The sequence below is a fragment of the Myotis yumanensis genome, unplaced genomic scaffold (genome assembly GCF_028538775.1).
Source record: "Myotis yumanensis isolate MYYU_CA2020_CCGP unplaced genomic scaffold, mMyoYum1.0.hap1 SCAF_7, whole genome shotgun sequence".
NCBI classification, from domain to species: Eukaryota; Metazoa; Chordata; class Mammalia; order Chiroptera; family Vespertilionidae; genus Myotis; species Myotis yumanensis.
The window spans coordinates 17,953,794-17,971,574 of record NW_027223758.1 but is presented as its reverse complement, the minus strand read 5'-3'; the positions used below and the strand labels follow the sequence as shown (position 1 = coordinate 17,971,574).

General features: G+C 47.2%; 1 protein-coding gene and 1 pseudogene across 1 annotated transcript in view; one reads left to right on the top strand and one right to left on the bottom strand.

Moving 5' to 3' along the window:
• Positions 1-17,781, top strand: part of DTD1 (D-aminoacyl-tRNA deacylase 1) — a 151,362-nt gene that overhangs the window by 16,510 nt on the left and 117,071 nt on the right. The gene's annotated exons all lie outside the window — the stretch shown is intronic.
• Positions 6,911-7,973, bottom strand: LOC139014464 (interleukin enhancer-binding factor 2 pseudogene; annotated as a pseudogene).

Here is a 17,781-nt window from a genome sequence, read left to right as displayed (position 1 = left end):
GGGACCCCTCGGAGGATGTCCACCTGCTGGCTTAGGCCTGCTCCCTGGGGGATTGGGCCCAAGCTGGCAGTCAGACATCCCTCTGGCAGCCCGGCAGCCCTTGGGGCATGTCCACTTGCCAGCGGGGAGCAGGCCTAAGCTGCAGTCCGACATCCTTAGCGCTGCTGAGGAGGCGGGAGAGGCTCCCACCACCACCACTGTACTGGCAGCCATCAGCCTGGCTTGTGGCTGAGCAGAGCTCTCCCTGTGGGAGCGCACTGACCACCAGGGGGCAGCTCCTGCATTGAGCATCTGCCCCCTGGTGGTCAGTGTGTGTCATAGTGACCAGTCATTCCCAGTCGTTCTGCTGTTAGGGTCAATTTGCATATTACCCTTTTATTATATAGAATAGAGGCCTGGTGCACAGGTGGGGGCCAACTGGTTTGCCCTGAAGGGTGTCCTGGATCAGGGTGGGGGTCCCACTGGGGTGCCTGGCCAGCCTGGGTGAGGGGCTAATGGCTGTTTTCAGGCTGCCCAAACCCCCTTCAGGGTGGGGGTCCCCACTGGGGTGCCTGGCCAGCCTGGGTGAGGGGCTGATGGCTGTTTTCAGGCTGCCCAAACCCTCTTCAGGGTGGAGGTCCCCACTGGGGTGCCTGGCCAGCCTGGGTGAGGGGCTGATGGCTGTTTTCAGACTGACCAAGTCCCCTGGCGACTGAAGCTCCCAGCCTTTCCTTTTTTTTTTTTTTTTTTTATTTGCTCCAGCTCCGTGGCCATGGCAACTGGAAGCAGGTATCTGGGGTTTATTTACCTTCTACAATTGAAACTTTGTTGCCTTCAGAGGAGGCAGCAGCCACCGGGAAGCTTGGCTTCTTCCATCGCAGGGGCAAGCAAGCCTCCTGCTCGCTCCAGCTCTGTGGCCACGGCCTGCTGAAAGCAGGTATCTGGGGTTTATTTACCTTCTATAATTGAAACTTTGTTGCTTTTAAGTGGAGCTCAGAGCCGGCGCAGGCTGGCTTCCTCCATCACTGGAGCAAGCAAGCCTCCTGCTCGCTCCAGCTCCTTGGCCACGGCCTGCTGAAAGCAGGTATCTGGGGTTTATTTACCTTCTATAATTGAAACTTTGTTGTTTTGAGTGTAGCTCAGAGCAGGCCGCAGCAGGCTGGCTTCCTCCATCACTGGAGCAAGCAAGCCTCCTGCTCGCTCCAGCTCCGTGGCTGCCGGCCGCCATCTTGGTTGGGTTAATTTGCATATAGTCGCTCTGATTGGCTGGTGGGCGTGGCTTAAGGTGTAGCGAAGGTACAATCAATTTGCATGTTTGTCTATTATTAGGTAAGATGGTCTTCAGTGGAACAAAATGTGTAGAGCAGTGGTTGCCAACAGTTGGTCCGTGAGGTCCGAAAGGTTGGCGACCACTGGTTTAAGGAAACCTTTGGAGCAGTGGTCGCCAACCGGTGGTCCACGGACCTCTGGTGGTCCACGAGGTCTGAAAGGTTGGCAACCGCTGGTGTAGAGCATGTTTTACTTATTTTTATTTATTTATTTTTAAATATATTTTTATTGATTTCAGAGAGGAAGGGAGAGAGAGAGAGAGAAACATCAGTGATGAGAGAATCATTGATTGGCTGCCTCCTGCACGCCCCCTACTGGGGATCGAGCCCACAACCTGGGCATCTGCTCTTGACCGGAATCGAACCTGGGACCCCTCAGTCCACAGGCTGATGATCTTTCTCTGGCTCTTCTTCAAATAATTGCTCTAGGGGGAAAATAATCTAGTGTACAAAGTCATCAGTTTTTCCCCTCTACTGCAGAATGAGCCAGAGGTTGAGGGTGCTTTATTGGACCCCCAGACTGATTGAGTGGGTCCAGGAAACTGGGTTCAGATGTGGCCCTTTGCAGCCCCCGAGGAATCTTCATCCTTCAGGAAAATGCTGAAAATGCTGTGTTCAATGGGAGGCCTTAAACACTCTCAAATTTGACTGATGACCATGCATTGGTTTTATAGCTAGAAAAAATATTATACCAAAACGGAATAGTTAAAAAGGATTTCTGCTCTTAAGCTGCTTGTTCCAGCCCTGAGCTATTTGTAGTGCGCCCAGGAAGCATTCACCTGTCGGCTTTGTTCAGCAAATCAGAAGCTGTCATGGGATTAAAAAGCGCTGCCTATGTGTTCTCTGTGGGTTCTGATCTATCATGAGCTTAAGAAATGTGCAAAGACATTTAAGGAGCGCAGCAGCTTTGTGGTTGTTCAGCTCTGTTCACTTTGTGGGGTGTCCATTATGTCCATGTCCCCTACAGGTTCATAATGCAGAGAGAAGGTGCCAGAAGGGGGGAGACAACATGGAGTTTTTGCTTCATGGTTAGTGTTAATTTTTGTGGATTTGTTTAATTTTCTACTCTTTTCACTACTGAAAACGTTTTAGCAGCGTGAGTGAGCTTTCAGTGGAAGCCTGTTTTATATGCTTTGGCAAGGACTGTGGTTAATGTAAATTTAGGAAATCACAATGTGGGATCACATCTGCATTGCTGATAAATGGCAAGGCTGGTCCTAACTGGTTTGGCTCAGTGGATAGAGCGTCAGCCTGCGGACTCAAGGGTCCCAGGTTTGATTCCCGTCAAGGGCATGTACCTTGGTTGCGGGCACATGCCCAGTAGGGGGTGTGCAGGAGGCAGCTGATCGATGTTTCTCTCTCGTCGATGTTTCTAACTCTCTATTTCTCTCCCTTCCTCTCTGTAAAAAATCAAAAAAATGTATTAAAAAAATGGCAAGGCTGGCAGACTGTGGCACACACTGATGTTGTTGTGCACAAGTTTGATGCAGATATGCGACTGATTTTGGTGAAATCAATGAATATTTTCTGTCCTTTTATTCTCTTTAGTAATTTGCTTATCAGCTTCCTTATCTATTTCTGCATATGTCTTTTTGGTCTTACACTTGAACTACGTTATTTCTGTGACGACAATTTATACCTCCCCTCTGCCTAAATGGCAAACTATCCATTTTTGTTTTTTAATTCCAGCCTTTCATGATTTCTATAGTTGATTATTCAAGATAAACCGAATTTTACCAGTTCTCCTTTCTCACCTAAATAGGTGTCTATGGTCACTTTAGAAACAGTGTAAGTTTATTTGCTATTGGTTCACTTGTGGGTGGACTCGACCCTCAGGCTGGCTCACAGTGAGGCTCAACCCCCAACACAGTGTGCAGGCTTCTGTACTTATCACAGGAAGCAGAATTCACCTCAGCAGGGTTTGGAGCCTGCCAGTATCTCTCTGTGGATATATTGCTTGTGAAGTTTTTTGATCTTGTTCTGTTGTTTTCTGATGGTGGCCACTGGGTTTATTTGGGCCTCTTCAGGGGGTTGCTGGTGCAGGCCAATGTCAGATGCTGTTTTTGACTGGCTCTCTGAACCGTTTGGAGCTATCAGCAGTCCACAGCTTGTGGCTCCCTCTGCTGGAGCTGTGTGTGTTTGGAAAGGACCAAGCTACCCACCAATATCTGTTTTTCCTAGCCCCGGGTCCGAAGCAGCTCAGACACAGACTCAAAGCACCCAGCGATCCACCTCTGTTTGCAGGCTGATTGTTTGTCTCAGTCCCTTAATGAGCCTCTGGCTGTAGACCTCTGTGGGGCAAAAACACCACAGGGTGGGGTGAGAGGGTTTCCAATGGGTGGGGCAAAAACACCACAGGGTGGGGTGAGAGGGTTTCCAATGGGTGGGGCAATCCCCCTTCCCCCCAACCCAGTGCTGCCTGGATGGTGAACATCTGCGTGAGGAAGATGGCCTCTGCAGTTTGGGGGAATGTCTCAGCACAGGGATCTAGGCTTCTCTCCTCAGCTCTCTCCCCAGAGCCACCAACCTCAGATTCTCCCCACACAGCTCTCATCCACTCTGCCTCCCTCTGCCGGAGCCAAAGGTGAGTGGCTGCACATGAAATTTTGTATGTTGGCCCCTTTAAAAGGATGCCTGCATTTCTAGCTGTCTCTCCTTGCCAGACAGAAACCCCACTGCTTTTCACAGCCAGATGATATGTGGGTACCTTTCCCAGTTCTGGTGCTCTGGCCTGGGGAGCCTGGCTTGAGTTTTAGACCCCAGACTTCTCAGTGGGAACTGTCCTGCAGCTGAGATATCCCCCTGGAACTTCAGCTGTTGCTCGTGGGAGCCCAGCCAGCCCTCTCACGCCTCTGCACTTCCTTGCCAGTCTTGATGTGGCATCCTCTTTATGTTCTTGGTTATAAAGGTTTCTCCAGTTAGTCTTCAGTTGGTTATTCAGGATGATTTCTCTACATTTTAGTTGTAATTCTAGTTTAGTCCTGGGAGAATGTCAGTGTAGCTTCCTTCCACTTACTCCACCACCATCTTGGAATCTCCTCCTAGGTATTCTATATATATATAAAATTTTATTGATTTCAGAGAGGAAGGGAGAGGGAGAGATAGAAACATCAATGATGAGAGATACTCATTGATCGGCTGCCTCCTGCATGCCCCATATTAGGGATCAAGCTTGCAACCCGGGCATGTGCCCTGATTGGGAATTGAACTGTGACCTTTTGGTTCATAGGTTGATGCTCAACCACTGAGCCATGCCAGCCAGGCATCCTTCTAGCTATTCTTAATTATTATTATTATTTTTTTAAAAAATATGTTTTTATTGATTTCAGAGAGGAAGGGAGAGGAAGAGAGAGATAAAAACATCAATGATGAGAGAGAATCATTGGTCGGCTGCCTCCTGCTCACCCCCTACTGGGGATTGAACCCGCAACCAAGGCATATGCCCTTGACCGGAATTGAACCTGGGACCCTTCGGTCTGGCTAGGGCTTAATTATTATTTTTTATATGAATTTTAGACTCAGCTTGTCTAATTCCAGAAAATAATCTGTTACTTTTATTTGCATTGCACGAAATTTATAAATCCTAAATGCTGTGGTCCATGAAAATAATCACCTTCTAGCACAGGGGTTCTCAAGCTGTGGGTCACGACCCCTTTGGGGGTCAAACGACCCTTTCATGGGGGTCGCCTAAGACCATCAGAAAACACATATATACTTACATATTGTTTTTGTGATTAATCACTATGCTTTAATTATGTTCAGTTTGTAACAATGAAATCGGGGGTCACCACAGCATGAGGAGCTGTATTAAAGGGTCGCGGCATTAGGAAGGTTGAGAACCACTGCTCTAGCATATTCCTTTATTCCCTCACATCCCTTGACCATTTTTTGGTGTGTTGACATTGCTTGGCAAAAGTCCAGCTCTGGTTAATGCCAGCCCTTGGACTACCTTGTGCCCGTGGAGCTGAATGTGGCTGGAGAAAACATCCACTGTGTTGACTGACCTCTTGTTCATGACAATGACCTACAGTGGGCCCAGAAATTGTGAAAAATTGACCTGTTTGTTCATTCTTCTATTCTCTCTACCGAACCTCCATCCTTACCTTAGCTATTGATCTTATGTCACTTTGAAGCACTCAGAAGGGAACTCCCACTCTTCCTGCCAGCATCTGCACCAGGACCTGGCTTTCCTTCTTGTCACACCAAATTCCTTGTGCTGGTTCCTGTTCAGGGACATTCTTCCTTCCATCCTCTCTTCTCCTAAGTTATTTTCCTTCTCTCCTGGATCATTCCCACCAGCTTGTAAGCATGTTGTTAGTTCTCCCATCTCAGAGACAGTCTTTGTTATCCCCCCTTCCAGTTACCGCCCCATTTCTCTGTTTCACATTACTAAAGACTCTCTAAAAGAGAGTTTGTATTCACTGTCTGTCTCTAATTCCCTCCCTCTTATTCTCTCCTAAATGCACTGCAATCAGCCTTTGTCCTCGCCCCACTACCATAACTGTCCTTGGTGAGGGTTCCATGCCCTCCACTTTACTAAATCAGTTCTCATCCTCAGTTCAACTGCATGGCCTTTTCAAAGTTAAAAAAAGTGAGCTTTCCTTGATAGCCAAGTAAGTATTTCATTTTTATTTTACTTTTCAATTACAATTGACATATAATATAATATTAGTTTCAGGTGTACAACATAGTGATTAGACATTTATATAACCTACAAAGCGATCACCTTGATAAGTCTAGTATCCAAATGACAACATGCATATTATTACAATATTACTGTCATTTTTTTTCTTGTAATAAGTTATTTTTTAATTTATTGTCTAAAGTTTTACATATGTCTCCTTTTTCCCTGATTGACCTCCCTCCCCCAGCCATTCCCACCCTGGGCAAGCCACCACCGCCCCAGCATCTGTGTGCATTGGTTATGCTAATATGCATGCATACAAGTCCTTTGGTTGCTCTCTAACCGCCCCCCCCCCCCCATTTGTCTCTGGATCTATTTTTTTTTCCTACTAGGAAGTTCTTTTTTTTTTCCTTAGGAAAAAAAAATTTCCAGGCATGAACAGTTGACATTTCAACAACAAAGTACTGGTTGAGAGAGGTTTCAAGGAGCTGGGGATTCTACAATATTTTGAAGAAAAGTTGGTAACCTGCTTCACTAGAGATGGGAGACTTCTGGCTACTAAGTCAATATAAGAATTCAGTGGGATGACATTTCCTTCCGTAGAGTTTATTTTTTTTTTTTTTTATTTTATTTTTTTTTAAATATATTTTATTGATTTTTTACAGAGAGGAAGGAGAAAGATAGACAGTTAGAAACATCGATGAGAGAGAAACATCGACCAGCTGCCTCCTGCACATCTCCTACTGGGGATGTGCCCGCAACCCAGGTACATGCCCCCGACCGGAATCGAACCCGGGACCCCCCAGTCCGCAGGCCGACGCTCCATCCACTGAGCCAAACCGGTTTCAGCCGTAGAGTTTATTTTTATTTTCTTTCCTGTCTCCCGTATCCCTCAGAAATGCCACCATATAAAGCCCAGAGCAGTTAGCTTAGGCTCCAATCTTCCCCTTGGGTAAGAAAGGGTGGAGAGAAGGGACAGTCACTCCTGTGCCTCCATGCTTTCCTCCTCCTCTCCTTGAGGTGGTTCTTCTGTATTCTCCTCCTCTTCCTCCCCTTCCTTCTTCTCAGGTGGCTTCTCATTAATCCTTTTCTGAAGGTGTCACTATCACTCCATCCCAGGTAGATATTTCAGAAGCAAGATAGCTGGCATCACCCTCCTGGCCAAGGATCTTCCTAAAGCCACCATGTGAGAGGATTCGGGCTGTGAAGCAGACCATGTCCTGCTTTCCCAAAGTCATGACTGTGTGTACTCTGAAGTTGCCACTCTCATAGGGGTCTGTGATACCCATTGACCCTGGCAAGAACAGTCCTGCAGCCAGAATCTGCAAGCAACACCTGTATGCCACATTTAGGGCCAAAGGCTGTCTGGTGGGGTTGTTCATCACAGCATAGTGCCCTAGTAGGTCAAGGATCCAGGGTGTGAGGGGCTCAAAGCCAGGAAAACGAATCCTCAGGTCCTTCAGAAGTCTGATGAGAACTTTAACTGTGGACTGAGAAGCATTTTCTTCAAACCAGCGAGCATGTCGGATGGCTGCTAAGGCACTCTGCAACACCTCGATGTCCAAAGGGAGTTCTGGATCCAGTTTTCGGGGATTGGGTGGCACGGTCGTAATGAGAATCTTCACTGTAGCATCAGAAGAACTGATCTCAAAGCCAGTTTCATTGGTCAGCATGGTCAAAACTTCAGAAGGATCCTGTGCTCTTAGGCTTTCTGCGACTTTGTTCCCAAGGGCAGTAACAGCTTCCAACGTTGGCAAAATCTTTAGGATTACCACCAGGTCAGTCACATTATGTCCTGTAGTCATTGTTCTCTTTTGATATGATCCAACCTGTCGCACTTCTTCAATTTGCACTTCAAATGTCCCTGGAGCCACAATCTAATTGTCAATCACATTGTTTATTTTTATCACCAGAGGAAGGATAGCGGCCTGTTCAGCAGAATTAGGAGCAAGGTCCTGATTTCTTTTCAGTAATGCCTCACTGGAGGAAGATTCATCAGGTGCTGACTTAACCCAAGGGAAGGCCATTTCACACAAATAGAAATCAAATGGGATATGTGGCACAGAGGACCTGAACCCTCCTTCTGGGCATCCTCTGGAACCAAAGTGCCCCCCATGACCTCGACCTCTGAGCCCTCATGGCGCCTTAAATCCTGAACAATGGAAGCCACACCAACTGCCCCTCTCCTCTGAGAAGCTGACCTGGATCTATTCTTCATCAAATTATTTTGATCATTATATTGCACATATGAGTGAGATCATGTGATATTTATCTTTCTCTGACTGGCTTATTTCGCTTAGCATAATGCTCTCCAGTTCCATCCATGCTGTTACAAATGGTAAAAGTTCCTTCTTTTTTACAGCAGTGTAGTATTCCGTTGTGTAGATGTACCACAGTTTTCTAATCCACTCATCTGCTGATGGGCACTTAGGTTGTTTCCAAATCTTAGCTATTGTAAATTGTGCTGCTATGAACATAGGAGTGCATATATCCTTTCTGATTGGTGTTTCTGGTTTCTTGGGATATAGTCCTAGAAGTGGGATTACTGGGTCAAATGGGAGTTCCATTTTTAGTTTTTTGAGGAAACTCCATACTGTTTTCCCCAGTGGCTGCACCAGTCTGCATTCCCACCAGCAGTGCACAAGGGTTCCTTTTTCTCTCCATCCTCTCCAGCACTTGTCATTTGTTAATTTGTTTATGATAGCCATTCTGACAGGTGTGAGAATGTACCTCATTGTTGTTTTGATTTGCATCTCTCAGATGATTAGTGACTTTGAGCATGTTTTCATATGTCTCTCGGCCTTCTGTATGTCCTCTTTCGAAAAGTGTCTACTTAGGTCCTTTGTCCATTTTTTGATTAGATCGTTTATCTTTTTGTTAAGTTGTATGAGTTCTCTGTAAATTTTGGAGCTTAAACCCTTATCTGAAATAACGTTGGCAAATATGTTCTCCCATGCAGTGGGCTTTCTTGTTGTTTTGTTGATGGTTTCTTTCTTTCTTTCTTTTTTTTTTATTGCCTAACGTATTACAAAGAGTATTACATATGTCTCCTTTTTTCCCCCCCCTTGACATTCCTCCGGCCTCCCCTACCCCACAGTGTCTTATGTCCATTTGTTATGCTTATATGCATGCATACAAGTCCTTCGGTTGATCTCTTACCCCGCCCCTCCCGCCCCCAACCCTTCCCAGCCTTCCTGCTGTAGTTTGATAGTCTGTTCGAGGCTGCTCTGCCTCTATCTATTTTTGTTCATCAGTTTATAATGGTCTTTATTATCCATAAATGAGTGAGATCATGTGGTATTTTTCTTTCATTGACTGGCTTATTTCACTTAGCATAATGTTCTCCAGTTCTATCCATGCTGTTGCAAATAGTAAGAATTCCTTCCTTTTTACAGCAGCATAGTATTCCATCATGTAGATATACCACAGTTTTCTAATCCATTCATCTGCTGATGGGCACTTAGGCTGTTTCCAGATCTTCGCAATGGTAAATTGTGCTGCTGTGAACATAGGGATGCATATATCCTTTCTGATTGGTATTCCTGGTTTCTTGGGATATAGTCCTGGAAGTGGGATCACTGGGTCAAATGGGAGTTCCATTTTTAACTTTTTGAGGAAACTCCATACTGTCTTCCATAGTGGCTGCATCAGTCTGCAGTCCCACCAGCAGTGCAGGAGTGTTCTCTTTTCTCCGCATCCTCTCCAGCACTTGTTGTTTGTTGATTTGTTGATGATAGCCATTCTGACAGGTGTGAGAATACCTCGTTGTTTTGATTTGCATCTCTTGGATGATTAGTGACTTTGAGCATGTTTTCATATGTCTTTCGGCTTTCTGAATGTCCTCTTTTGAAAAGTGTCTATTTAGGTCTTTTGCCCATTTTTTGATTGGATCGTTTATCTTCCTTTTGTTAAGTTGTATGAGTTCCCTATAAATGTTGGAGATTAAACCCTTATCGGTGATAACATTGGCAAATATGTTCTCCCATGCAGTGGGCTTTCTTGTTGTTTTGTTGATGGTTTCTTTTGCTGTGTAGAAGCTTTTTATTTTGATGTAGTCCCATTTATTTATTTTCTCCTTAGTCTCCATTGCCCTAGGCGCTGTGTCGGTAAAGATATTGCTACGACATATGTCTGCTATTTTGCTGCCTATGGAGTCTTATAGGATTTTTATGGTTTCCCGTCTTACATTTAAGTTCTTTAGCCATTTGGAGTTTGTTTTTGTGTACGGTGTAAGTTGGTGATCTAGTTTCATTTTTTTGCATGTATTTGACCAAATTTCCCAGCACCATTTATTGAAGAGACTGTCTTGACTCCATTATATGTTCTTGCCTCCTTTGTCAAATATTTTTTTAAAAATATATTTTATTGATATTTTACAGAGAGGAAGGGAGAGGGACAGAGAGTTAGAAACAATGATCAGCTGCCTCCTGCACACCTTCTATTAGGGATGTGCCCGCAACTAGGGTACATGCCCTTGACCAGAATCGAACCTGGGAACTTTCAGTCTGAAGGCTGATGCTCTATCCACTGAGCTAAACCGGTTAGGGCTCCTTTGTCAAATATTAATTGAGCATAATGGCTTGGGTCTATTTCTGGATTCTCTGTTCTGTTCCATTGGTCTATATATTTGTTCTTGTGCCAGTACCAGGCAGTTTTGAGAACAGTGGCTTGGTAATATAGCTTGATATCTGGTATTGTGATCCCTCCAACTTTGTTCTTCTTTCTCAGGATTGCTGTGGCTATTTGGGGTCTTTTTTTATTCCAGATGAATTTTTGGAGAGTTTGTTCTAGATCTTTGAAATATGCCGTTGGTATTTTAATGGGGATTGCATTGAATCTATAGATTGCTTTGATTAGTATGGACATTTTAATGATGTTGATTCTACCAATCCATGAACATGGTATGTTCTTCCATTTGTTTATGTCTTACTCTATCTCTTTTTTCAATGTCCTGTAAAAAATATATTTTTATTGACTTCAGAGAGGAAGAGAGAGGGAGAGAGCTAGAAACATCAATGATGAGAGAGAATCATTGATCAGCTGCCTCCTGCACACTCCCTACTGGGGACTAAGCCTGCAACCTGAGCATGTGCCCTGACCAGGAATCAAACCCAGGACCCTTCAGTCTGCAGGCTGATTCTCTGTCCACTGAGTCAAACTGACTAGGGCACAATATTACTGTAATTTTTAAACAGGAAGGAAAGTTGACTTTCTCTAGTGTTATTTTCTCTAAGTATTAACCTAGTGAATACATTTCCTAAGCATGAGCCATGCTAATTCAACCTTCACCGATTACCACATAGTGCTCTTCTAATGTATAACTACAAGAATTTTTCCAAGTGTTCCTGTAGAATTTTTGCATCTGAATTCAAAGGAAAATTTGGCCTATACTTTTTTTATATTCATGTTCTATTTTAGTAATAGAGTAATACTAGCCTTACAGAATGAAGTGGAAAACTTTTAATTGTTTTCTATTGTCTGGACTAATTTAAATACACGAGTTATCTGTTTCAGTAGAACATATCAGAACAGCTCTTTGGGTGGCCTTTCTTGGTCACGGTGCTGGTCAGGTTTTCCAGCACCATCAGGTGTCTGCAGGGGTGCTCTGGGTGGCACTTGGAGGGGCTATTAAGACTGTCCTAGTGGGCACTCCGGGTTGGTTCTCGGAGGGGCTACTATGGCTGCTCCAGTGGGCACTCTGGGCTGGTTCTCGGAGGGGCTATTAAGGCTGTCCTAGTGGGCACTCCGGGCTGGTTCCTGGAGGGGCTACTATGGCTGCTCCAGTGGGCACTCCGGGCTGGTTCTTGGAGGGGCTGTTAAGGCTGCTCCAGTGGGCTCTCTGGGCTGGTTCTCGGAGGGGCTACTATGGCTGCTCCAGTGGACTCTCCGGGCTGGTTCTTGGAGGGGCTACTATGGCTGCTCCAGTGGGCACTCCGGGCTGGTTCTCGGAGGGGCTACTATGGCTGCTCCAGTGGGCTCTCCGGGCTAGTTCCTGGAGGGGCTACTATGGCTGCTCCAGTGGGCTCTCTGGGCTGGTTCCTGGAGGGGCTACTATGGCTGCTCCAGTGGGCTCTCTGGGCTGGTTCTCAGAGAGGCTACTATGGCTGCTCCAGTGGGCACTCTGAGCTTGTTCTTAGAGGGGCTATTAAGGCTGCTCCAGTGGGCACTCTCGGCTGGTTCTCAGAGGGGCTATTAAAGCTGCTCCAGTGGGCTCTCTGGGCTGGTTCTTGGAGGGGCTACTATAGCTGTCAGGTGCAGAGTGCTCCAGGCTGGTTCTCAGAGGGGCTACTACGGCTGTTGATTGTTCAACATTTTAGTTGTAATTACAGTTCGAGGCTGGGAGGAGGTGAGTATAAATTCCAGCTACTCTGCCACCATCTTCTATCACCCCACCTTTGAAATCTTTAAAGTTGCTCTTGCTGTCTGTCTTTTACCCCCAGAGGCTCTGAACTAGGTCATAACCCTGCTGGAGAAGCACCTCCAAGTTCACTGTACTCTCAAAGTGAAGACTTATTCCCTAGTCTATGTCCCAAACTGTGTCCAAGAACATTGCCCAGCTCAGCACACCAGAGGCTCTGCAAGGTTAAGTGATGACTTTAGCATACTCCACTAATCTATATATGTACACTATAAAACACTAATATGCAAATAGACCAAACAGCGGAACAACTGAACAACCAAATAACCAGTCGCTATGACATGCGCTGACCACCAGGGGGCATGCACGGAACATGGCAGGCGTTAGCAGCAAGTGGCAGAGTGCGGAACATGGTGGGTGTTGGCCGCGGTGGGATGGTGGAGCAGGTGAGCATGGTGCCAGACCAAGGCGGGGCGCCAGTCGCTGTCATTGGGGCAAGCTTCTGGTGGTTACTGAAAATTCTTTGCTCCTGTGCGCCGTGGTCCCACCAGGTGCTCACACCCGCTGCCCGCGCTGGAATTGTTGCTCGCACTCACTGCCGACGCCCAGTGCTGGCCCCGATCGCCCCTCAGGGCTTCTTCATCTCCCTCTGCTCCTGAGGTGCAATCGGCAGCAGTGGCTGCTTGCACCCACTGGGCTGCTTGCACCCACTGACGGCGCCAGCCCCACTTGCACCGGCTGCTGGTGCTGGCCCTAATTGCTCTGCGCCATCAGTGGGTGCGAGCAGGGCCAGCGCTGTCAGCGTGTAGGAGCGATGGTGGCAGCAGGAGCGGGACTGCCGGCAGACAGGGGACCGGGGGGATGCGGTGGGAGGGGCTGGGCTGGGGCGCGGAGGATGGGTTGAAACCCGCCTCTGTGCCCACCACAGCCTTGTGGCCCACAGTTCCTTTCAAGGTGCACGAATTCGTGCACTGAGCCCCTAGTAAAATACATAAGAACTCATAATAAAATGCCATCAGCCTGGAGATGCATGGAATTTGAATGTAAACCCTCTTCTGTTAGCACAGTCCCAGGGAAAAGTTATAGGTCAAGTTTAAATTCTGTATCTTATTCAAGTACAGAGGTGTTCCAGTCCAAAGAATTAAAGTCTGAAGTCAAATCCTGATGAGTTCAGAAATTGCCCTCCCTGTTTTCTTATTCTGCTGCTCTTGGCAAAGGGGTGTCCATGCCCGATGGAGTTAGCTGTGTCCTGCTGTACTACACAGGAGTCCATGTAGGTCCTTCGGGACCTCAGACACTGTATTGTCCCTGCACATGCTCACTTGCACCTCAGTGAGGGACCAGGTAGCCTCTGGTGCAGGTATCCCAGGCAGAACGATGGCAAGGACAGAGCCAAGACATCTGAGCAAAGCTGACAGTCAGAGAAAACCATGCCTTGAGCCTCTTTGTTGTGCATAAAGGGATGCACCCAATCCATGCTCAGAATTTCAGCTCAGATGAGAATTTAGCTTCATTACCATGTTAATGTTCATTTTCCCTCTCTGGTTGGGAAGTAGGTGGCCCCATTTGGTGACAGGTGCCCTCACTCTCCTGTGAGCAGGCACTCTCTGTCCTCGGCTTATCTCCTGGTGCTTCTGGCCACGGAGTCCCATGCCTGAGATGCTTGAGGCCCAGAGGAGGCATCTCTCTTGAGTGGACTGAACTGGACCACTGCAGAGCCAAGCAGAGACCACCCAGAAGGGTGACGAGCCTGGGACGAATCCACAAGGGTCCTGGGACCACCTTTCCAGTTCCCTCCATGGCCCTGACTGTGGATGGAATTGGACAGTGGTTCTAATGCTGCCCACCTGGGCCTGGCCCTCGCTCTCTGAGAAATTTAGCTGTCAGGGGTCTAAAGGGCTTGAAGTATACCTTTTATCCAATGACTGAATATTTCCCCAGCCAAGTCACTTAGTGCCATTACTTGAGCTGCTGGTCTCTGCTGATTCCCAGAGCCCTTGCCTCTGCTTCGAAGACCCCGGAGCTGTGTCGGCTGCTGTCTTGGACTCCTTACCCCAGTGGTGGCACCCTGCATTGGCTCAGCCCTCAAGGAGCACTCTGCCTCTGTTGAGGCAGCTCTGTGCTTGTGGGCAGAGCTGCCATAGTGCCTGCAGCCTGACAGGGTCAGACTTCAGGGCTCCAGGCATGATGCAGGCCTGTGTGTGTAGACCAGACTCCTCCAGCTGCATGGCCCTCACCTCACCATATGCTTATTTTGAGGCCCCAAGTTCCACACATTTGCTTGATTTCTTGGTTACCAGCCTGTACACCGATGTTGGGGTCTCTATTAGTAACACTGTTTTCTCGCCTGCCCAGGCTCTGGATAGGTTGAAAGTAGAACAAAGGGGAAGCCTGGGTGGCAGAGGGAGCCGCCTTTGGGTGTGCTCAGATGGACTGGCCTGAGGCTCAGTGTCCAGTACTGGTGTCCAGGTGTGATCCCCAAGGATAGGTGAGCCCCAACCTGATCACAGCCGTGCAGGGCAGGCTCTGGAGATTGAGAACATGGCCCTTTTTCCTCCCACTTTTTCTCCAATGGCATGCTTTTTCAGTGCGCTTTTTGTCCCCCACCCCCTTCTCTTATTTGCCCATCTACTACCATGGACAGTAGTAGGAGTGATGGTCGTGTACTGTCCTGGCTATACCCCTCCCAAGATGACTGTCCTATCATCCCAGATCAAACTGGGCATGAGAGGCAGGGCAGGGCTTCTGAGGGTGGTCACTGTTCAAAGCATTGTTCAAAGTGATGGGACGTCAGCCTTTGTAAGTAAAAGGGGTGCCCTGGCTTGGGGTCAGGGCCTTGGGCGGCTGTGCTGGAAACCAGGACGCAGCAGGTTTGGCTCCAGTGGGGTCTCCTGCTCGGAAGGTGGCACAGACGTGTCTGACATGTGCTTCTCCCCCAGCTCTGCACACAAACCCAGGACTTGTAGCTGTAGAACGACTTGATTATGTCACCATGGGAGCCCAGAGGTAGTTTTGTAGCTCTGAATGTCTTTTAAGATTATTTTAAACAAATGTTTTTATTTTCCCTCGCCAATATCGTTTTTCTTGGGGGCTTTACTCTTTGATCTGGCCTGGAAAAAATGTTACCATTTTAAGACCTCTTAAAACCTGCCTTTAGATTTATTGTCTGCACAAATGGAGATTCGGATAATAGCTCTGTTCTTAATGGGAGAGAAACAGGAAAAGAAAATAAATTTCTTGCTTTGGAATGATAAACACGGTGAAGCATATGCCGTATATCCTGGCAACAGGAATTCAAGGTCGGAAATAATTCCTTTCCTCCTGAGTCTGCGTCAGCTTCCCTGGGAGTGCAGAGGCTGAACTTTGCTACTCATTGTAGCCATAATTTTAGCATGCAATTAAACACATGTTTCCTTCCCAGCTGATGTCTTTTTAGCTCTCTGACATGGATAAAACAAAAGCTCTGTAGATTTGAGCGGCCATTGTAACCTGCTAGGAGGTAGGAACTAGAGTAATCCTGCCTATAGCAATGCAGAACAGCATGGGTGCTTTTAATACAGTTTCAGTATTTCTGTCTGTGCTCTGAAGGAGCCAACAGTTGCCATGTCTATTTTTCTAAGGCCTTCCATGAGGTTAAGGATCGTTTGAAGGAGTGATACTAGGTGGGGAGGAATCAGAGGTGAAGACTGCGGTTGTGGTGGCGGTGGCAGAGGCTCACAGAGGCCACCTCACGCTGTGGCGGGTCTGGTGTCTGAGGGACCCCAGGACCTGAGAGCAGAGCCATTCTAGGCTTCAGGCTGACTCACCCTGGGCTGGTGTACCATTCACTGCTTTTCTCTCCCTTGGCCTCTCCAAGAGGGTCACTGGCACTGTACAGGATGCTCCCTGTGAAACAAGGGCTTCCTGCCCAGAGAGTGTGGTAACTAACAGAGTAAAGGATCTAAATAGGTTTTTCTACTTACAGTGTCTTAAGAGCCTGTCACATGCTGCTGTACATCGTGATCCTAGAAGGAAGAGTTCAACAAGTGTGGTTTTGAGAAGTATATGACCATGGCATTATTTATTTATTTATTTGTTTGTTTGTTTGAGAGAGGGAGGGAGAGGGAGGGAGAGATAGAAACATCAATGATGAGAGAGAATCATTGATTGGCTGCCTCCTGCACGGCCCCCACTGGGGATCGAGCCCGCAACCCAGGCTTGTGCCTTTGACCGTAATCGAACCTGGGATTCTTAAGTCTGCAGGCCGACGCTCTATTCACTGAGCCAAACCAGCTAGGGCATGAACAGGGCATTCTTTATTCAAGGAACAAAAAAAAAGGGCCACAGTTGGGGAAGCGTCATTCTGTTTGTATGAGGCCTCTTGAGCATGACTTTTCATGATAAAGGCAAACACTGATTTTGCACACATCGTGTCCTAGCCTCAGTCCCAAGCTCTTCCATGCATGTTCTCACTGGCATTTCCTCTTGTTACTATTCCTGTGATGCAGGCGAGAAACTGATCCATTGGGAGGCTAAGCAGCTTGCTCAAGGCCTCAGATTTAGGGGCTGGGCCTGTTCTATTTTCCAGCCTGAGTCTTGGTTGACTTTAAGTGTTGGACCCTATAGGCTCATCTGAGAAGCCTTTCTGATTCCCTTCCTATCCCCCAAGACAGGGACTCTGACCCTTCCCTGGTCTCAGGGCCAGAACCTCTCATGGCTTGTGTGCAGTACTATGTCACCATCACGGTGTGCCCATTCGTTCTTCACACTAGACCACAGGGTTCATGAGTGTTAGGCTGCCTGTGCCTTTGAGCTGCGTTTTCAGTCTCTAGCACAGGGCCTGGCACAGTTGCTGTGAGGGAAAAATGGTGAGTGATTCTTAAATGTGGACTTGATCTCATACACTCTCTTTGCTCCATAATGGTGGGTGGGAGCAAGAGTTCTTGGCGGTTCTCAGTTTCTGAGGACTCATACTAACTTTACTCTGTGGACCCAACTTTTTTCTTAATTTTTGATTTATCGGAGGTGGTATGCAAGTAACCCTCCCTACGTGTCAAAAACAGTGTGTTCCCTACTCTAAGAATCATCAGCAGTGTTTAGGCTCAGCGCTTAACAGAGGTCCTTGGATGGATGGAGTTGACGTTCTGATTATTCTATGACAACATCTCTCAAAGCGTATTCTTGGTTTTCTTTATAAATGTAAGTCAGCCTTTGGGGGTTAATCAGACACAATTGAGTGGGTTTTGGTGTTAAAACAGAAAATTGGGAATAGAACACACAGAGGTGCTCTTTTTGGGGCAGCCTGTGGACAGTTTGACAGTGCATCTTCTGGAAACAGGATCGTTCTGCTGCCTCAGTGGGGTAAGGAGGGAACGTGAGGCAGGGGGAGATGGGTGGCCCCCAGCTCTGGGCAGACCCATCCTGTGAGGAGTGAGGTATCTCCTCATTTTTCTGCCTTGAGGAGCCGTCTGTAGGTTGACTGGCCTTTTGACCCCACAGTGAGGGAACAGGAC